General features: G+C 38.9%; 2 pseudogenes; both read left to right on the forward strand.

The window, feature by feature from the left end:
• Positions 1-14984, forward strand: part of LOC149140506 (protein DETOXIFICATION 16 pseudogene) — a 151958-nt pseudogene extending 136974 nt beyond the window's left edge.
• Positions 14985-20277: 5293 nt separating this feature from the next.
• On the forward strand, positions 20278-20823 carry LOC149140507 (protein DETOXIFICATION 16 pseudogene; annotated as a pseudogene).
• Positions 20824-23365: the final 2542 nt, after the last annotated feature.

Here is a 23365-nt window from a genome sequence, read left to right on the forward strand (position 1 = left end):
GGAATCTAAAATATTCCTTGAGCCCCAGATTCTCAATTTCTCATAATTCAGAAATTTGATAGTCAATTTTGCACTATTCGATGCCATAAATCTGATGTTGCATTTAGATTTCTCATTTTCTCATTCTATTTTTTAGCCACTTTTCTAAGTGGAATAAAGGTGTTAGCTTTTATGTACGAGCAGCCATTTCCATGCAATTGATGCCGTGAGATTGATGGCATGAACAACTTCAGAAGTTTTGACATTCGCTTCTTCAGATGGCCCCTGGTTGTGAGGTATATACAGTGTGTTCATGTACTTATTTTTCTATGCATTGTGCTGCATGTTCCCTGTTTGATGTTGATGAGGGATCTTGTTTATTACTTGTTTTCATGATTCCTTCTTGATGTGATGCAGAATCGTCTATGTGATGTACTTGTTTTCATGATTCGTCATGTTGTGTTTTGAGATCCCTTTGTTGTATGTTGATGGGATACTCATGTTGTCGTCATGCATGTTTGCATTGAGATCCCTTTTATGCCATGTTGGCGGGATGCTCATCACGTTTGAGTTTGTGTCATACTGATAGGAGTCTTTTGATTGAGAGTTCCTGTAGTGGAACATCTCTTGGTGCCACTCCTGTGTGAGGGCATCTTCCTTGTATGATAGTGACATCATCTCTATGTACATCATCACTATTGGCAAGACTTAATGCAACGGTCTACACCATCTTAACACCAGGGCTCGGAGACGTAATCCCTCATGGACGAACTCCATTATCAACAGCTTATGTTTTTATGTTGTTGATGATTGACATTTTCCTCTTCTCTACAACATGCACATGTATTAATTTATGTTCTTTTAAAAATGAAATTTAACACATCACAAAAGTAAAAGGTATTGGAAGGGTCCTTTGTCACACCTGGACCTGGATCAAGTGGTATCAGAGCTATCTTTGCGTTGATGTGAATTGCAGCGTGAAAAATGGAATGTGCAACGACAGAGGATGAAAAAGCGATGTACGAGACCATGTTCAAAATTTCCAAAAGGGTAGAGATAATGTATGAAACTCTACAGAAAGAGACAGAGGAAAAGGAGTGATTGCAACTTCAGTTGCAAGCCACCAAAGAGGCCCTGGAAGAACTGAAGCACAACAAACATAACCTTCAAATAGAGAATGCTGAATTGAAAATGCATCTACAGGAAGAGAAAGATGAGAAACATAGTCTACTACGATAGCTACAAGCAAAGGACGAGGCCTTGGAAAAGCTACAGCGTGACCCATGTGAGGTAAAAAGTAGTTCTCCATCTTCATGTATGTGCCTTGATGATGATTTTGTTGTTTTTGGAAATCATACAACAGGAATTGGCTCCAAACTATTGAAGAAAATGGGGTATGAAGGAAAAGGCTTGGGCATTAATGGCCAAGGCATTGTCAATCCCATCAAAGTAGAGGAATTACCCCATCAGCCAGGACTTGGGTATGTGAGAAAAGAAGTTGGGGAATGTGCTGAGACAAAAAGTGAACCACCAACAACAGATCATGAGAAACCCTCATCAGTTCTTTCCAAATCGACAGAGGAGGTAAAAGATGTTGATTTCTTTTTGGTTTCATCATCACGTAGTATGATTTCTGTTGGAGATTTGGAGATCCCAATTACAAGGACAAACATGAGGCTCCTTACAAGGGCGAGGCACAATGAAGAAAAAGAACTTGGTGTTAATAACCAAGGCATAACTCAACAATTGGAGGTTGTGTAGAGACCTCAATTTTCAGGCTAGAGATACACCAAAGGAGAATGCTCAAAGGTGTCAGATGCTTCCGAGACATCGTCAAAATCGTCGAGGAAAGAGAAGGATGGAAAAAGATCCACATCATTCCATGATAGTTTCCATTGCAGGGAAAGAGCTGAGACAAGCTCTCATCGCCATACTTACATCAAACACAACAAGGAAAGGTATAAACACACTCGACATTCGAATGTTCATTTCGATTATAATAATTTTTTTAGAGATGAATGTAAAAAATGGCATCGAAAAACATGTACCTTTTGTGGATTACATAACAATACATTTTCTAAGTATTGGAAAAGAATGGAAACACACAAAAGGATGAGGCGTGAAAGACCCTCTCAACAGCAGGTAAAGAAACATGTTAAGCAGATATGGAGGAAGAAAACCTATTGCAGTCATTGTGACAGAAGTGGACATCAAAGAGCCACTTGTTGAGGCTGCATCCAGAGCAGTGCCTTAAAGACAAAGTATCAGTGCATGAACCAGGTGAACCAATTGTTTGACAAACGAATGCGACACAAGGAGGCGACCCATTCACCTTGATATGTGAAAAATGGTTTCTTGATATGTTAGCGTTTCATGGTCGTGCTTTTGTAAATCATTTGTTTCATTTTAAAATGTAAAAGTGATGATGTGTTTTCCATTACTTGTTCAACAACAATGATGTCTGGTCTTATTTTGAGTAGCATGATAAACTGTGAAAGCGATGTCGTGTTTCCATCACTTGTCAAGACAATAGTGTTTGGCCTTATGATTGTAAATCATGTGTTGCAGTGATGACGTGTTTTCCATCACTTGTTTAAGCAATAATGATATGATGGACTTATTTTCATAGTTGGGGTATTGTTTCCATTTTGATGTAAACTTGACCGTCGAGTATGTGTTATAAACTCGTGGAAAGTATGGGATGCTTGAGTCATTAGTTGGTCATGAAAGTCAAGCATGTAATTTGCAAAACAATGGACTAGAGGTTGCAGGTGTCAGCTCGTCGCTTATGGCTCCAAAGAACAAAGGTGAAGGAGATGGAAGTGAGACCTTTCAGGACGCTTGTGATGCAGACAAGGTACAAAGAAGTTGCAGATTATTTTTCATGCTTTTGGAGGACCAAAAGCTCCTTAGTGGGGAGGATTGATCCAGGTGGCTCTAGAGACACACACAAGACAAAGAGGGCTTATGGAAGCTCAAAAATAAAAGTGATCAGAATGCTTTCAAACTAGGACCAAAGCGTAGATCTCATCGTCCTGATCGCAGCGGTGTGAACGGTTCGTCAATCCGAGTCCGGATGAGGAAGATAGAGGCAGTCAAATTTTTGGTTGACTTTCGCTGATTGGGCAGGCTTAAGGAAGCGACAATTTGGAAAAAATCCAACCACTAGATTCCGGCCAACCTGGGCCAGATTCCGAGCGAATTTGTGCCCCATTTAATTTGACTCCTTCGGTCAAATTTTAAAATTTTCGAAAATTTGCTCATTAGTATTAAGCTTAAAAAAAATATAAAAACAGGGGTGGCAGGGCATCACCCCCACCACCCCATGTCTCTATATTATAACCATATAACATAGTAAAAGGCCGAAGCTAGTGGGAGTTGAACCCACAGTCGGTGGGTCAGCCAGCCCCACCCACGTGGCGGCCCCATGGTAAACACCGAAACCAATGACCCATACACCCATGTTATGTACGCCCATTAAATACAAAAACGTGCCATTCAAGTGTGCTTATTGAGGACATGGGATGGGCCACCCAATGCAGACCTGACCCCAAACACATAACGGTTAATTTTTTTAAACTATATTGTGTTAAAAAAAGGGAGGGGCGAGATTTGATCCCTGACCCCTCCCCATCAAACTTCTTTATTAACCAATGTGCCAAAACAATTTTATTGATTAATTTTCCGAAGAATGTATATAGACTCTCATTTTCACAGTACGCTGGGAGGCAAATGGAGGAACCAGGAGCAGGCACGGATTTGGAGGCAGAGGAAGGCATTACACGTAGTTCAAGGCATCCTTTTATAGGAGGGCCAAATTTTCACTTTGTCAGGTTTTAACAAATTTTATATGGTTTCAGTGCTTCTCGATGCCATGAACACAATGGCGCTTTCCGTTTCTCCATCAAAGTTCTGCATTTTTCGGCCATTCTTTAGTATTCAAGTGGAACCATGACTGCTGCAAAAACAAGGAGCAGAACCATGATCCTTGAAATTTTCTCGAGGAGGTAATTTTTCTCCATGTTGGAATATAGTCAAGTTTATAGTAATTTTTCATGGTTTTTGGCAGGGACTATAATGGTGAGGGAAGATTCACCTTTTGAGTTGCAGATTTCCAATCCACCTATGGAGCAGAATCTTTGAGGAATCTAAAAGATTCCTTGAGCCCTAGATTCTCAATTTCTCAGAATTCAGAAATTTGACAGTTGATTGTGCACTATTTGATGCCACAAATCTGATGATGCATTCAGATTTCTCATTTTCTCATTCTATTCTTTAGCCACTTTTCTAAGTGGAATGCAAGTGTCAGCATTTATGTGTGAGCAACCATTTCCATGCGATTGATGTCGTGACATAGATGGCATGAATAGCTTCATAAGTTTTGACATCTGCTTCTTTAGATGGCCCCTAGTTGTGAGGTATATGCAGTGTTTTCATGTACTTATTTTTCTATGCATTGTGCTTCATGATCCCTGTTTGATGTTGATGAGGGATCTTGTTTATTACTTGTTTTCATGATTCCTACTTGATGTGATGCAAAATCGTCTATGTGTTGTACCTGTTGTCATGATTCGTCATGTTGTGTTTTGAGATCCCTTTGTTTTATGTTGATGGGATACTCATGTGTCGTCATGTATGTTTGCATTGAGATCCCTTTTATGCCATGTTGGCGGGATGCTCATCATGCATGAGTTTGTGTCATACTGATAAGAGTATTTTGATTGAGAGTTTCTGTAGTGGAAAATCTCTTGGCGCCACTCCTGTGTGAGGCAATCTTCCTTGTATGATAGTGACATCATCTATATGTATGTCACCACTATTGACAACACTTAATGCAGTGGCCTACACCATCTTAACACAGGGGCCTGGAGACATAGTCCCTCCTGGACGAACTATGTTATCAACGGTTTATGTTTTTATGTTGCTGATGATTGACATGTTCGTCTTCTCTACAACATGCACATGTATTCATTTATGTTCTTTTAAAAATGCAATTTAACACATCACGAAAGTAAAATGTCTTCGAAGGGTCCTTTGTCACACTCGGACCTGGATCATTGATGATCATAAGACCGAAAAACATAGGTGTATTATTCAAAAAAAAATATTTTTTTTTGACATGATTCTTGTAATTTTCGATGGTACAACCAATTTTAGCCATACTGTTATACTATTTCATCAAAATTTATTCTTATATGTTGAACTAGATTCTTCAGGAGGGCTCATGAGGATTTTATTGGTTGGAAATACCCATTCTTATAGAAGGAAATGCATGGTTGCCAAGTTAAGTACACTACAGATCCATGTGCTCATATACAGAAAGTAATAATCATGGCCATGATGAATACACAATGGAAACATGTAGAAATATATCATAGCCATGAACAATACACAATGGAACTAAATCTCAATGTATATAAACTTGGAGGAAATTTGTAGCATATGGAAGTGAACAATTGATTCCTCAAAGAACTACTATAATAATGGATAACAAAGTGGTATTGTCCAACCAAATTGGGTGTCAAAATATAGGATGCCATTGATTTGAGAAGAAGCGACATAGTAGGAGGAGATCATTGATAGGAATTGAAGAGATTGACAAGTGAACCATGAGGCTGAATAGCCCGAGGTCTTCAAAACCAACTACCAAAAGGTACATTTCAACACAATGGGAGTTGATGGGCTGAAGTTGACCATGTGTGAAATTGTTTGATTACCAATCATTTTTGTATACCACTAGCAAACATGAGACTGCCCACTGATAATGATGATGGGAGTCAAGGTATCTAGTATAATGTAATAAGTGTGAATAGAGGTGTTGAAGTTAAACACTTGAAATAATTTATCGATCAAGGTACATAAGATTCTTCCAACTATTGATAGAAGGGAATCTTCCACTGGTGGCTAAAAAACCCAAGGTTCTATATAGGATTCTAGATATTATTCCTAGAATAAATGAGTTGAATTCCATGAGAAAAGATCCAATAGAAGGAGGGAATCCTCCATCAACCAAAGTGAGCATAACCTAGAGGCCAATGATTTGGAAGGTATTAGATGAACAAGAGTGATAGAAAATGAACAAGTACATCTCTCACATGCACCAAAAGAAAGAACACATGAAAGAGACCCTATGAATAAAAACCAATAAGGAAATTTGTTGACAGAGGTGAGGAAGCCATTGATTGGATCAAATGGAAACCAAGGTACTGCATAAATCCCAATATGTGATAATCAAGCTAAATTCACACACAAGGGAAACCACCCAGTCAAAGGTTAATGATCAAAATTATTACTAGACAGAAGGTTAGCCATCAATGATGGAAATAGGGCCAGGGTGATACTCTAGGTCTACTCTCATAGCAAAGTTTTGAAGTTGATGAGATTAGACCCATTAGTAGTAAGTTGATGGGTAACTTCCTTACTAACACAAGTACATGACAATGATACTGCTAATACTAAATAATAAACTTGACAATTAGGAGTGTCCAATAAAATGAGGCAAGAGACACTACAAAATAGCCAACACTGAGGTTACTTCCCTTGAACATAAGCAGGATGCATTTTATGACTTGGAATCAATGACTCAAGAATGAACGATGTATAAGTATATGGAATAGGAGGCATCAACAAACTCTCCATGTTATTTGAAGAGTAACCAACCATAGGAGTAAAGAAAAATGAAAAATAAGGTTCAAATTCCTGTTGTTCATGCTAACCAACCAATGATGAGGACCAAACACTTTTTTTCTTTGTTCAAGGGTGAAAAAAATGAATCTGCTTCCAAACATATGTGGAAGAAGCTATTTTCCCATACCCTATAATTTTTTGGAATATTTTTTTTGTTGTTGTATTTTTCATATTATAAGACTAAAGAAGAATAGAAAAATCCTATAATACAATGGAGGGAATGGGTGTTGTGCACAAGAAAACTAATTCCAGCTCTTAGAACATTCCTATGCTCAATGGAGCAGAAAGCATGCAGGATAAGGACACTCAGGGGATTTTCCCTCCAGGTATAAAGGTGTCAAATTGCAAAGGAAAAATAATGCAAATATTGTACTTTGAGATTATGTGGAAGCAATTGGATTATAAGTGAGAAAGTTGGAGCTGGAATTAAGCTGAAAAGTGAAAATGGGAAAAATGCAATGCAATAGTACAACTCAGTAGAGGTGGAAGCCTCTGAGGCAGATGTCAGAATAATAGTGGAGAAAAAGTGTGTGGCTTCAAAACAAAGTCATGATGAACTAAAGAGGACCCCTTAGCATAATAAAGAGAATCATGAGCATCAAATGGTTAGTAAGGATCTAAATATGATTCCCATGTTAAGCATAGGCTCTACTACTAGGTAGTGATGCAAAAATGGCGAGTAAAGATGTTTTCATCAAAAATCACTAGGTTCAATCCTATGGAAAGGGAATGATCAGAAGGTCAAAATGAAATTTTTAGTGCATATATTCTATCATATATTCTAGTTTACATAAAATGTACCTACCATAATTGATCACATTATGATCGAATATATCTAGAAAAATGTTATAAAATGAGCAAGTCCTTCAAAAGTACTTGAAAAACAAGTAAAAATGTACTTAAAACTTGGTTTAGTATTAGTTAAATGATTAAAAAATGATAAATAAACTCTAAAATATAGGTTAAGTGGGCAAACAATTTCATAAATAGTAAAAAAATTGAGTTTTTACCCCTCATTTATGCAATTTACACTTCATAGTTCTTTTTGGTGAAATAAAGTCCCCAAAATTTTCTTAAAGAGTGCAAGAGTTGTAAGAGGTCAAGCACAATTTCAAGAGTTGTAGGCAATTCCCCATGCTTTTCTCTTCAAATTCATCCATTTCACTTGATTTTTTTGTAGTGAAATTTAATTTAGAATTTTTAAACACAAATAGAACTGTGCGCATATGAGAGCCTCCTGTGTTGGAAATATTGAGAGGGTGGGTGAATGACAATTTCTTTCAATTCTTATATTATTCCAATTAATATTTTTATCACAAAATAAACCAAAACACAAGGTATAGAACAAAAATAACTTTACTGGTAAAAAATAGTGAGGACCCCAATCCTCTTTTACAACAATTTCGGGCTCTAACATATACAACAAAATATATGAATTTTTCAAGGCTCCAACCTTGAAAAAATCCAAGCTCCTACATGGTCAAAATTAGGACTCCAATCCTCTCAACAACTCCAAGCTCCAACTTGGTAAAAAAATATTACTCCAATCCTCTCAATAAATCCAAGCTCCAACTTGGTCAAACCAAAAATTTACAATAAATGCTTACTTAAAAATTTCTCCAAACTTTGCCTTCAATACTGCTCCAAGTATAGATAAGGATTTTTGCTCCAAAAAGAGACTTGTATTAGATCAACAAGTCTTTAATAAGGCTACTTCAAAAAGGGTCAACAAGTCTGCTCCAACTTTGTCTTCAAGTTTGCACAAAAACTCTTCAACAACTACTCCTATGATGGCTACTCTAAAGTCTGCACAAGTCTGCTCCAACAAGTTTTCACAAGGGTCAAAATATGTTTCAAAGTCCGCATAAGTCTAATCGAACAAGGTTGTTCTAACAATTTTTAACAAAGGTCAACAACTTCTCCAAAGTCTACACAAGTATGCTCCAACAAGGGTGTGCAAACAAGTCTGCACAAGTATGCTCCAACAAGGGTGTGCAAACTTATGCTCCAACAAGGCTGTTCAAACAAGTTTGCCCAAGGGTCAACAACTACTCCAAAGTTTGCACATGTCTAGAGGCTGAAACTTAGAAGCTTTCCACAGGTCCCAATGTCACAGGTTCAAGGCTTCTTTTCAAGCATTGAAGTTTGTTCCAAGGTGCCCACAGATCTAAAGTATATCTCTTCCATAGGTTTGACAGTTTTCAGGATTGAAGTAGGTCACAACATGGATGAAGAATATTGTTTCTTCATGCTCTATTCAGTCTTTAAATGCTTTCCTTAGTACTAAGCTATAGGTTGATTATCAAAAGGACGAGGTCTAATTTATAAAAAAGGTTGAGATATGATCCAAGTAAATGTTGAGGTCTACTCCCAAAACAATCCCAAGGTACTACGAGAAACCTTATAAAGAATATGACCATAACCCAAAAGAAAAATGACCTCATCCCACCTCCTTGATCAACTCCTTAGTTCACGAGTTGTGAACTTATTTCTATCTTGTCTTAAATCTAAATGTATTCTCTGTATCCTTGGCCAAGTTGGATGATTGGAATGAGATACACACCCTATATTTATACAAATTAACCCTTTCATGAAGTGACATGTCTCTTGGAAATGGGTCTAACTTGAGTGCTTGTAGGCTCAAGTAGGTCGACTTGAAGAATATAGGTTTCTAAAATTGAAAATTCAATATCTCACCAGCGAGTAGGAGTTATAAGGAGAGTAAATACTTGTTGGAAAGGCCTTGAAGTCCTCTACATTATTATGTGATTGAAATTCTTGAGCAAGTGTTCCCTTTATCATCAATAACAAGAATTATTCTAGAAATATCCTTATATGTTGCTCCCACTATCATTGTGCTACCCACCTATCATCATGCTACACCCCCAGTCATTGTGATGATCCCCCTATCTGTTGGCATTATGTATGACTGTATGTTACAGATGTTGTACTTGATGGCAACTCCAGTGGTAAGGCTCTCAGTTTGTTGAAAAATTAAGAAGGACACAGGCAATCGGTTCAGAAAGTGCGTCCCCTCAGGTATACCATGCAGAACCCGCGTCCAGGGTCGCCGGCCAGCCATTCAGGGGGTGCGTCTACCTAGTGCACACATTTCAAGGCAGAGAAAAGCACGTGGGGGTTTCTTGTGTGGTATCTAGCCGACGGTTTTATGTTTCTATGGTGTCGGCTCATGGTATTGTTCCATGTTTTGGGGAGGAGCTTGCCTATATAAAGCAAAGGAGTTCATTTGGATTGAGCAATTGTCTTGGGTTGAATATCTTATTTGGTGAGATCTAGTCCAGATCTAAGAGGGCGAATCTTCTAATGGACTGTGATCTCTATGGCGCATGATCAGATCTGTAGATCTGACTGTTTGGGTTTGTCCTGAAGCCCTCATATCATTTATATCTAAAGGGTCGCAGGTTCAGTGAAGGGAAAGTGCGCCGGGACGCAGGTACTGTAAAGGGCAAGTGCGTCGAGACGCAGCACAGTAGAGAGAGACCTGCGTGGGGACGCAGGGCGATCAAGGTTCAGGTGCGTCTCTGAAGCAGAAGGACACGGCGCGATAGTGTTTTCAGGTGCGTCTCTGTAGCGAAAGACGCGGCGCGATAGTATCTTTGGGTGCGTCCCTGAAGCAACAGAACGCAGAGCAGTCAAAGGAACAGTGCGTGGGTACGCAACGGAGCAGAAGGATATCTGCATGTGGACGCAGAGTAGCAGAAGGTTAACGGCGTCTGGTCGCAGGCCACAGAAAGAAAAACTGCGTCTCTGTTTTAAGATGTTCTGTTGATTGAATTTCTCTATTGATAAGGTGTTCTGGGTTAGTTCTGTTGTTGCTGATCTGATATCTGTAGTGATCTATATCTGTTATGTACTTGTTGATCAACTGATGCTTTATGAAAAGAAGTAGGGGGTTGTAGCTCCCTTCCAGGAGTAGACTGGAAAACGAGAGAGAGAGAGAGTTGTAGCTCTCTGCAGGTTGCAGCCTGCATACTGGTAAAGGACTGCACCAGTACAAAATCATTGTAAAAGAAGTTTCTAAATTGAAAGAAGATAGAGACATATTGCAGCAGGTGGTTTTCACCCACATTGGGTTTCCACCTTACATCTTGTGTTCTTTGGTGTGACTATCTGTTTTTCATGCTCATTATTTTATGGTACTGACATGCTAAAATAATTCAAAGATCAAATAAGGAAGATTTATTAAATTGCTAGATAATACTGATTCACCCCCCCTCTCAGTATTTCCAACAATTGGTATCAGAGCAGGTCCTTCAGAGAAGCTTGATCGCTTGAAGGTAGATCGTTCATCATGAGCAACTACGAGAGAGAAGCATCAATCAGGCCACCGATTTTTGATGGGACAAACTTCAATTATTGGAAGGTAAGAGTTACTGCATATCTTCAATCTCTTGGTACAGAAGTTTGGGACATTGTAGAAACAGGCTATGCTTTTCCTTCAGCTACTCCTACAGATCCAGCTGAGAAAAAGAAGTATGAAACAAATGCAAAAGCAGTCAGTACTCTATTAGGAAGTATATCCCAAACAGAATTCATGAAGGTAATGCACTTCAAATCAGCAAAAGAGATATGGGACAAAATGGTCACGAGCTATGAAGGAGATGAACAGGTAAAACAAGCTAAACTTCAAACTCTCAGGATTCAATATGAGACTCTCAAGATGTATAATGATGAAAGTGTGGCTAATTATTTTCTTCGGGTAGATGAGATTGTTAATTGTATGAAAAATTTGGGTGAAGAAATAAAAGAGGCTATAGTAGTTCAAAAGATTCTAAGATCATTATCCCCCAAGTTTGAATCTAAAGTATCTGCAATAGAAGAAAAGGAAAATCTCCGTGTTCTCACTATGTCTCAGCTACATGGAATTCTAACTGCTTATGAAATGAGAAAGGGAGGTCCATCAGACAGAAGGGAAGCTGCTTTTAAGGCATCAGGCAAAGAAGATTACTATGAAGCAAGCCATGTTCCAGAAGAAGAGGAAGAAGAATCAAATTTTGTCAGAAATCTTCAAAGGGGTTCTGGAAGGTTCAGAGGTAAGCTACCTTTCAAATGCTTTGCTTGTGGAAGAGTAGGTCATTATGCTGCAAAATGTCCTTATAAGGATAAAGGAAAGGAACCTGCTAGATGGAACAAGAAACAAAGTGCAAATAAGAAAAGCTACTACACCCATGAAGATAGTGATGGTTTATCAAACAGTGATGAAGATGAACAAGGTAATAAATATAAGTTGTTAATGGCATTTGAAGATGATGATTATGAGGATGCTGTAGATGTGAATAACCTCTATGATGAAATTACTAGACTCAAGAGATGTATAGAAGAAAAGAATGTGATCATTGATACTCTACAATTTCAAATTGATGAAAAAGAGAAACATCTTGAAAAACTAGAAGGTGAAATTGTTGGTCTCAGAAAAGAAATTGAGAAAACAAAAGCTATTAATCTTAAGTTTGTCAAAGGATCTGAAACTTTGGATGAGATTATCAATGTGCAGCGGTCTCCTCTAAACAAGACAGGTTTGGGTTACAATGGAGAAACCTCTCAAGCATCCACCTCAAAAAGTTATCTTGATGCGGCAAGAAGAAATGAGCAGAAGAACAATGAAGATAATCAGGTAAAGCAGGGACGCAATACAAACAGAAACTATCAGGGGCAATCCATCTTAAGGGTGAACAAAAGCTACAACTAGCCACAGGTAAAATCTTCTCAGTTTGGTTCAAGAATAGATGAAAATAGAAATTACAATCAGTTGGCAGGTAGATTCAATAACCGCAGAAGCTTCTTCAATGGACAATGCTTTTCTTGCCATAATTTTGGTCACAAAGCAGCTCAATGTGTTGCATATAAAACAATCATGACTAGGGAAGCTCAAAAACAAAGAAGTATGACAGGGATGACAAAAAGGACCTATAACAACTTTTCGGTTCTTGAAAATGAAGTCGAATGTTCTATTTGCAATAACTTTGGTCACGAAGAATCTGAATGCAGGAGCAGGTTTCAGCAGAAAAAGGAGCAAGCCTCAAACACCAAAACATGGAGAATAAAGGAACCTCAAACAGAAAGATGTGGAATAGCATTTTATGCAGAGGGACAGGAAAATCTATGGTACATTGACAGTGGATGTTCGAAGCATATGATAGGTGATAAAGAAAAACTTGAATCTTATTCTGTTCTAGAAAAAGGAAAGAAAGTCTCTTTTGGAAACGATACTCCTGCAACTATAAAAGGAAAAGGCATTGCTCAGTTAAAAGGAAAGGTCAAAGCTGGAAATGTTTTGTATGTTGATGGATTGAAGCATAATCTTCTAAGTGTCAGCCAGATGTGTGATCAAAGAACCGAGGTTATTTTCAGATCGAATGGATGTCTTGTTCGTGATCTTGATACAGGTAAAACAGTACTCAAAGGCAAAAGAACTCCAAATAATCTGTACATATTTGAAGAAGGACAACAACAATGCTATCTAAGCAAGGATGAAGAGCACTGGTTATGGCATCGAAGGTTGGGACATCTAAGCTTCTCACAAATAAGGAAAGCATGCAAATATCAGGCAGTTCGCGATCTTCCAGATATCAAAATTCCTGACAACACCATATGCAGATCATGTCAGTTTGGAAAACAAACCAGGACTAACTTTCCAGAGAAAGAAGGATCAGCTAGCATGCCTCTTGAGCTAGTACATACAGATACATGTGGTCCATTCAGGAAAAGAACACCTAGAGGAGAGGAATACTTGATATTATTTATTGACGATTTCTCCAGGTTTGTCTGGTTAGGACTTATGAAGCACAAAGATGAAGCATTCGAAAAATTCAAATCCTTCAAAGCCTTGGTTGAAAATGAATCAGGTCACAAAATTAAGTGCCTCAGATCCGACAGAGGTGGGGAATTTACTTCAAATGAATTTTTCGATTTCTGTGATGAACATGGGATAAGGAGAGAATTCTCTACAGCTAGAACTCCTCAGCAAAATGGAGTTGTTGAAAGAATGTGTTATCACTGAAAATGCTGTAGTTAAAATTTTTTAGCCTGGCTTAAAGAGTGGGTGTTTTCGCAGCGCCATAATTCTTTTTAGCAGTTTCGCAGCGCCAGAATTCTTTTTAGCAGTTTCGCAGCGCTACCTGTTTGAGTGGTTTCTTAGCGTGCTACGAAACTGGGGATTTGTTTGAGTTTTCAGTGAAGGTCCAAATCCTAGCATGCTTATTGTACAGAGTTCTTCTTCCAGGAATGTTGATGAGAGCAGTGGCAGTATGTTCAAGGAGACACCTTATGATGATGCAGCTATTGTAGGATTGCCATCAAATACATTAAGGGAGTTATCTCTGAATTCTGGCTCATGGGTGATTGTGAAAGATGTACATACTAATGTGGGAGACTTGCAGGAGATTTTGTGTTGAATCCTCTAGACAAAGAATCTATTAAATTTTATAAGTCATAGAGTGTTTGATATTTGGGATTGTCTTTTCACAATCTGTAACTTCTTTCACAAAGCAGGGCGCCACAATGGATTGAAAGATTTGAAAAATATTTATGATAAAGTTCATGTTCCCGTTTGTTGGGTATTGGTGTTCAAAGTTGGATTAGGTAATAAAGGGGCTGCGCTTGCAAATAGCATTTCCAATTGGCTAAATGTGGCACTTCTATCAATTTATGTTAAATCTTCCCCTGCATGCAAGAAGACATGGACATCTTTCTCAAGGGAAGCTTTATATGACATTACAAATTTTCTTAAGCTTACTATTCTATCTGCAGTAATGCGTTGCTTGGAATACTGGTCTTTTGAAATGCTTGTTCTATTCTCCGGTTTGTTACCTAAGCCTGAACTTGAGATATCAGTTCTCTCCATCTGTCTTAGCACTGATGCAGTTGCATATATGATCCCCTTTGGCGTGGGTGCTGCTGTAAGTACACAAGTTTCCAATGAACTAGGAGCTGGACGCTCACGCACTGCACAGTTATCAGTGTGTGTCGGGGTTTGTATGGCAGTCAATGAGGCTCTTATGATAGGATATATTTTATTCTCTATCAGAGATGTATGGGGCTATGCTTATAGCAATGAAGTAGAGGTAGTTGAATGCATTTCAACCATGATGCCACTGCTTGTACCCTCAACATTTATGGATGCCATCCAAGGTGTTCTATCAGGTATTGCTAGAGGATGTGGATGGCAAACGTTGGGTGCCTATGCAAATCTTGGGGCATACTATGTGGTTGGCATGCCTATAGCTGTCATTTTAGCCTTTGCACTGCATGCTGGCGGCAGGGGACCTTCGGCATTTGAGCACCTGTTCTGTTGCTAAGAACATTGCGCTAACAAAGGAAAATCTTATCAAAAATTTATCACTGCTGCACAGAAAAGGATATATGGGAGCACCCAAAAAAAGTTGATCAGGTTTTGGTTAAATGTGAGCGCCTTCAAAAAATTTCGCATTCATACTCCAAGTGTTACAGAGAGGCAGCGTTGTGTTTATTACTGCAGGGGATCACATTTTTTTTAGACTGGGACACACAGCGCCTCCTTCTTGATATTACTCTATGAAACAAAAATGTTTTGGAGCTATCGTAATTACCTGGCTTATGCGAAATGCGTTGTAGCCGTTTCTTCAAGGCACATGGGTTTTAAGATGACCGATATAAATGCAAGTGTCATAAATATTATAAAGCATGTTGGTTCAGCATTAATGCGCATATTAAAGATATGAGAGTGCTCTTATGAAATTCAGTGATTAATGCCATGTGTCAAATGGTCTTTATAAAGGTTTGATTGCCACAAGATCGCCATTGACACCGGGATTGAGATGTGGCACTTCTGATGGCCACCTGCATTAGCAAAATCACCAGAATCACTACAGATGCTACTTATAAGGATGATGTGCTGAGCGATGTTTTTTGTTTAGCTCACCGCGGTTTAGATAATGGCGTTATTCCAAATAAGACACAGAGGTGCGCCTGCCACTGAAAAGATATTTCCATGGATGCTCATCCCTCGGCTATCGAGCAGCATAAGAATTGGATCCGTTTCTGGTGAAACGAATGGGGGGTGTCTACCATAGGGACTTGAAGCCAGAAAATTTGCTTCTGGATACATATGGAAATCTTAAAGTATCAGATTTTGGCCTAAGTGCACTGTCTCAACAAGTCAGGGATGACGGTTTGCTTCAAGGAGGCAGAGCTAATTAATTATTTTAGATCCCAAGAATGAAGTAATATTCCTGTAGTTGAAGTTGAAGTGCATTTTTAGGGAGTTGAGGTTGAATTGTTGTGCCAATTTTGGAGAGACCGTGTAGGGTCTTCCTAGAAATCATTCGCTCAGCCAAGTTCTGGAATATTTGTCCATATTGCTGCCTTTCAAAGCAAGGTTTCGATCAGCTAATTACACCCTAGAGGAGGACAAATGATTTACTTGCATTTCAAGAATTTGTGCCAAGTCTATCTTCAAAATGTGGAGCTGAACTTGTGGTCGAATTTACTACAACTAGTGGGCCAAAAATCTGTCTTAGGGACTGATATTTTCATGTTGATCTCAGATCTGAAGGTGCCACGAATTTGTCATTTCTGGGTTGAAATTTGCTAGATTAAATACTGTAGTACCTTTGTGTTGATTTCCTGAGTATACCCAAGTGTTGGGAGGTGAAAAACAATTATTAAATCTCTGTTGAACACTGCATGTAATTGCTGATATTATTACTCTGAATGATGACCTCCATATGCAGTCATTTGCTCACTATAGTGGCTGGAAAAAGGGTAGATATACGATGGGGCAACTGCAGACTTGTGGTCATGTGGTGTCATCCTATTTGTTTTAATAGCAGGTTACTTGCCTTTTGATGATCCAAACCTTATGACATTGTATAAAAAGATATATAAATCAGATTTTACATGCCCTTCATGGTTTTCTTCTGGTGCAAAAGAGAAATTACAAGATGAAGATGCAAGGTTCAAAGACTGGAAGAAAGGGTCATTTGAATGTAGCTACAGAGGTATTTGAAGTAGCTTCTTCTCTTTTTATGGTTGAAGTCCGCAAGGCTAGAGGTGATACCTTGGAATTTCATAAGTTTTACAAGAACCTTTTGGCAGGCCTAAAAGTATCTCCAGAAAGCAGAGGAATCCGAGCATGCTGTTTGAGTTTGTTTTTAGGAAAAGCTATTGACATTGAAGCCTGGCAGCTAAACAGGATTATTTGCAAATTGTTGTTCATTTGTTGGAATGAGGAAGATCATTAATAAATGTAGCACAGTGTTAGCAGAAAACCAGTGAGGGGGACTGTGTTTTTAAATCACACAGCAGTTTCGTAGCGCGCTACGAAACTGCTGTAGGTGATGATTTTAAAAGAACACAGAGCAGCTAGTGTGACACGGTGAGCGGGGGTTTGAGGAAAAGGAACAGATGTCTATCAAAGACCACCTACAGCACATCAGAAACCTGGCATCACTCCATACTTGGCGTTATTAAAGGATTTGGGAGCAGACTGCTATATGTTAGGAGAATGTTGGGAGACAGAAACCATTATAATAGGAGCACACCTTCCGGTCATTTAATGAGCTACCAGCGCTCTTAAACATCCTAAATCACCATCCATTGCACCTGTAGCTCAGCTATATCAGAATAATTGAAGGAGGACAGCTGTTAAAGCATTCAAGAAAGCATCAAGCATACGAGGAGAATGAAATTAGTATTTTATTTTGATTAGGATAGTGTGTAATTATAGTTCAGCATATTTGTAATTAATGCATTAGTGAGTAGCATGTAGGAATAATTAATAGCCACCTTCGAGGCTCCCCTCATGCTGGAGGAGGATGCTCGAGGTGTTTTAGTTTGCTTGCCTATATATGGGCCAAGGTTAGATGTAGAAAGGGTTGGATACTTAATAGAAAAACAGTGTTGTTTTGGGCCATTGTAAGACCTTTTTTGACAGTAATAGTAAAACAGAGTTATTCTCTTCTCAAGATTCTCGAAGGATTGTCATGATCAAATGTAGTGATGATGTGTGGTACTTTATGTTATTTTATGGTTTTGTTGTATGCAATCACTCAGAATTCATAAATATATGCTCTGACTTCCTGTGTATACAGCAAGCTATGTTTTGGTGAAATATGTTTGACATGTAATGCTAAGAGCCTTGATTTCTATGAGGTCACTGTGTTTTCCTTGTTTACTTGATATTATAGACTCCATAGCCCAATGAGAGCTAGTTTGATGTGTTTCCAACCAGTTATGCTTTCATAAGTAAATAAAGAGTTAGCCATCTAGTGTTTGAAGGATTTTGTCAAGAGTTGTGAGAGAGCCCTCTCTGATTAGGAAGGCTAATTCCTAATCTAAAGTATGGTCTGAAACAGTTACATGAGACCTTGCTTGGTTGCAGTCCCTAGTACTGGTTTTGTGATAACATTTTGGTGCGTCTGCCGGGAGCTTAAGATTGAATTTCTGAAGGTAGCAGGAGTTCAAATGATTTTCAAGGCTGCAGAACTACCTTGGCGACTCCACACATCAAAGAACAAATTAGAAGGTGACTCCACTGCTAGAAGATCAGTAGCTTGATGAAGTTTCAAGATGGATTCCACTGCAAGAAAGAATGCCAGGTATGCTCCTATGAATCGGTCTCATATCCCTGGTTTTCCAAATCCTATGCCAAAGGTTGATTGGTTGGATGATCTTCCAATATTCAAAGATGAAAAGAAGGATGATGCTGCTCTCCATTTGGTTAAGTTTCACATACATGTACGCAGTCTTAAGGTTCATTTCCCTGAAGATTGTCTCATGAGGATGTTTATGGCTACTTTAGAAGGAGAAGCATGGTCTTGGTATAAAAGTTTGGAAAATGGTTCATTATCTTCTCTTGCTGACTTCCATGATGTGTTCTGTGAAATGTTTAAAGAATGTTATCCTTCTTTGTTGCTGCTCAAAGATTGCTGTAGGCATTCTTTGAATCTTATTCAGTGCTTGGAGGATTATTATGGTGATGATGAATTTACAGATGAAGAAATTTTAGAGGCTCTTCATGACAATGTTTTTCAGCACCAAGAAGAAGGTATAACACTCCATGAAGCGCCGCATGAAGAGCAACAAGAGTTTACCTGTGAAAACCATGTTTCATCCTTTGATATTGATGTAGAGATGCAGCAGATTGGTCTGGCTTCAGATCATGATGAAGGTGAAATTGATTGCACCCAGCAAGAAGAGATATTGGAGGAAATTTTCTATGACCCTCAGGCAGAGGAAAAGCTTGCTCAATTTTGTAATTCCTTACAGCAGCTTACTTCAAATAATGATCATAGTAGTGAGGAAAATTACATTGTTTGTGAGCATCATTCAGATAGGCAGTTGGATAGTATATCAAATAAATTTGGTGTGGCTGAAGATAAGTTGTCTAAAGATACAGAAAGTTTTGAGAATCAGCAAACTAACCATGTGTTTTTTGACCCTATAGCTGAATACATGGATAAGATTTACTGTTCAGGCGGCTTCTAGTTATATTTTCATGTTGAAGAACAGTTACACCTCATGCCGCCTCAGTTACTTCAGTATCTGATTTATTTTTGTTTCAAGCACAGCCAAAGGACTCAAATGTCAGATAAGATGAATGATTGGCTACATTGGAAATATCATGTTGCTTGAGCTACAAGTGGAGTTTGCAGCTGATAGGGTAGGTAGGTAGAGGTAAATGCAAAATAAGCTCAAAGTTGGCTGAGCATTTATTTTTCAGTAGCAGTAGTTTCTTTCTCCTACAGTCATGCTTGTCAAGCAAATTTTTGTTTGTCACGAATGGATAAGGCACTGGAGCTGCATGTTCTTAGCGCACCACAAGGGCACACTATCCCTAGTGGAGCCACTGTTATCACTGAAAATGCTGTAGTTAAATTTTTTTAGCCTGGCTTAAAGAGTGGGTGTTTTCGCAGCGCCAGAATTCTTTTTAGCAGTTTCGCAGCGCCAGAATTCTTTTTAGCAGTTTCGCAGCGCTACCTGTTTGAGTGGTTTCGTAGCGTGCTACGAAACTGGGGATTTGTTTGAGTTTTCAGTGAAGGTCCAAATCCTAGCATGCTTATTGTACAGAGTTCTTCTTCCAGGAATGTTGATGAGAGCAGTGGCAGTATGTTCAAGGAGACACCTTATGATGATGCAGCTATTGTAGGATTGCCATCAAATACATTAAGGGAGTTATCTCTGAATTCTGGCTCATGGGTGATTGTGAAAGATGTACATACTAATGTGGGAGACTTGCAGGAGATTTTGTGTTGAATCCTCTAGACAAAGAATCTATTAAATTTTATAAGTCATAGAGTGTTTGATATTTGGGATTGTCTTTTCACAATCTGTAACTTCTTTCACAAAGCAGGGCGCCACAATGGATTGAAAGATTTGAAAAATATTTATGATAAAGTTCATGTTCCCGTTTGTTGGGTATTGGTGTTCAAAGTTGGATTAGGTAATAAAGGGGCTGCGCTTGCAAATAGCATTTCCAATTGGCTAAATGTGGCACTTCTATCAATTTATGTTAAATCTTCCCCTGCATGCAAGAAGACATGGACATCTTTCTCAAGGGAAGCTTTATATGACATTACAAATTTTCTTAAGCTTACTATTCTATCTGCAGTAATGCGTTGCTTGGAATACTGGTCTTTTGAAATGCTTGTTCTATTCTCCGGTTTGTTACCTAAGCCTGAACTTGAGATATCAGTTCTCTCCATCTGTCTTAGCACTGATGCAGTTGCATATATGATCCCCTTTGGCGTGGGTGCTGCTGTAAGTACACAAGTTTCCAATGAACTAGGAGCTGGACGCTCACGCACTGCACAGTTATCAGTGTGTGTCGGGGTTTGTATGGCAGTCAATGAGGCTCTTATGATAGGATATATTTTATTCTCTATCAGAGATGTATGGGGCTATGCTTATAGCAATGAAGTAGAGGTAGTTGAATGCATTTCAACCATGATGCCACTGCTTGTACCCTCAACATTTATGGATGCCATCCAAGGTGTTCTATCAGGTATTGCTAGAGGATGTGGATGGCAAACGTTGGGTGCCTATGCAAATCTTGGGGCATACTATGTGGTTGGCATGCCTATAGCTGTCATTTTAGCCTTTGCACTGCATGCTGGCGGCAGGGGACCTTCGGCATTTGAGCACCTGTTCTGTTGCTAAGAACATTGCGCTAACAAAGGAAAATCTTATCAAAAATTTATCACTGCTGCACAGAAAAGGATATATGGGAGCACCCAAAAGAAGTTGATCAGGTTTTGGTTAAATGTGAGCGCCTTCAAAAAATTTCGCATTCATACTCCAAGTGTTACAGAGAGGCAGCGTTGTGTTTATTACTGCAGGGGATCACATTTTTTTTAGACTGGGACACACAGCGCCTCCTTCTTGATATTACTCTCTGAAACAAAAATGTTTTGGAGCTATCGTAATTACCTGGCTTATGCGAAATGCGTTGTAGCCGTTTCTTCAAGGCACATGGGTTTTAAGATGACCGATATAAATGCAAGTGTCATAAATATTATAAAGCATGTTGGTTCAGCATTAATGCGCATATTAAAGATATGAGAGTGCTCTTATGAAATTCAGTGATTAATGCCATGTGTCAAATGGTCTTTATAAAGGTTTGATTGCCACAAGATCGCCATTGACACCGGGATTGAGATGTGGCACTTCTGATGGCCACCTGCATTAGCAAAATCACCAGAATCACTACAGATGCTACTTATAAGGATGATGTGCTGAGCGATGTTTTTTGTTTAGCTCACCGCGGTTTAGATAATGGCGTTATTCCAAATAAGACACAGAGGTGCGCCTGCCACTGAAAAGATATTTCCATGGATGCTCATCCCTCGGCTATCGAGCAGCATAAGAATTGGATCCGTTTCTGGTGAAACGAATGGGGGGTGTCTACCATAGGGACTTGAAGCCAGAAAATTTGCTTCTGGATACATATGGAAATCTTAAAGTATCAGATTTTGGCCTAAGTGCACTGTCTCAACAAGTCAGGGATGACGGTTTGCTTCAAGGAGGCAGAGCTAATTAATTATTTTAGATCCCAAGAATGAAGTAATATTCCTGTAGTTGAAGTTGAAGTGCATTTTTAGGGAGTTGAGGTTGAATTGTTGTGCCAATTTTGGAGAGACCGTGTAGGGTCTTCCTAGAAATCATTCGCTCAGCCAAGTTCTGGAATATTTGTCCATATTGCTGCCTTTCAAAGCAAGGTTTCGATCAGCTAATTACACCCTAGAGGAGGACAAATGATTTACTTGCATTTCAAGAATTTGTGCCAAGTCTATCTTCAAAATTTGGAGCTGAACTTGTGGTCGAATTTACTACAACTAGTGGGCCAAAAATCTGTCTTAGGGACTGATATTTTCATGTTGATCTCAGATCTGAAGGTGCCACGAATTTGTCATTTCTGGGTTGAAATTTGCTAGATTAAATACTGTAGTACCTTTGTGTTGATTTCCTGAGTATACCCAAGTGTTGGGAGGTGAAAAACAATTATTAAATCTCTGTTGAACACTGCATGTAATTGCTGATGTTATTACTCTGAATGATGACCTCCATATGCAGTCATTTGCTCACTATAGTGGCTGGAAAAAGGGTAGATATACGATGGGGCAACTGCAGACTTGTGGTCATGTGGTGTCATCCTATTTGTTTTAATAGCAGGTTACTTGCCTTTTGATGATCCAAGCCTTATGACATTGTATAACAAGATATATAAATCAGATTTTACATGCCCTTCATGGTTTTCTTCTGGTGCAAAAGAGAAATTACAAGATGAAGATGCAAGGTTCAAAGACTGGAAGAAAGGGTCATTTGAATGTAGCTACAGAGGTATTTGAAGTAGCTTCTTCTCTTTTTATGGTTGAAGTCCGCAAGGCTGGAGGTGATACCTTGGAATTTCATAAGTTTTACAAGAACCTTTCGGCAGGCCTAAAAGTATCTCCAGAAAGCAGAGGAATCCGAGCATGCTGTTTGAGTTTGTTTTTAGGAAAAGCTATTGACATTGAAGCCTGGCAGCTAAACAGGATTATTTGCAAATTGTTGTTCATTTGTTGGAATGAGGAAGATCATTAATAAATGTAGCACAGTGTTAGCAGAAAACCAGTGAGGGGGACTGTGTTTTTAAATCACACAGCAGTTTCGTAGCGCGCTACGAAACTGCTGTAGATGATGATTTTAAAAGCGCAGAGCAGCTAGTGTGACACGGTGAGCGGGGGTTTGAGGAAAAGGAACAGATGTCTATCAAAGACCACCTACAGCACATCAGAAACCTGGCATCACTCCATACTTGGCGTTATTAAAGGATTTGGGAGCAGACTGCTATATGTTAGGAGAATGTTGGGAGACAGAAACCATTATAATAGGAGCACACCTTCCGGTCATTTAATGAGCTACCAGCGCTCTTAAACATCCTAAATCACCATCCATTGCACCTGTAGCTCAGCTATATCAGAATAATTGAAGGAGGACAGCTGTTAAAGCATTCAAGAAAGCATCAAGCATACGAGGAGAATGAAATTAGTATTTTATTTTGATTAGGATAGTGTGTAATTATAGTTCAACATATTTGTAATTAATGCATTAGTGAGTAGCATGTAGGAATAATTAATAGCCACCTTCGAGGCTCCCCTCATGCTGGAGGAGGATGCTCGAGGTGTTTTAGTTTGCTTGCCTATATATGGGCCAAGGTTAG

The sequence above is a fragment of the Pinus tabuliformis genome, chromosome X, assembly GCF_031772625.1.
Source record: "Pinus tabuliformis cultivar Carrire ecotype Pingquan chromosome X, CPIR1, whole genome shotgun sequence".
NCBI classification, from domain to species: domain Eukaryota; kingdom Viridiplantae; phylum Streptophyta; class Pinopsida; order Pinales; family Pinaceae; genus Pinus; species Pinus tabuliformis.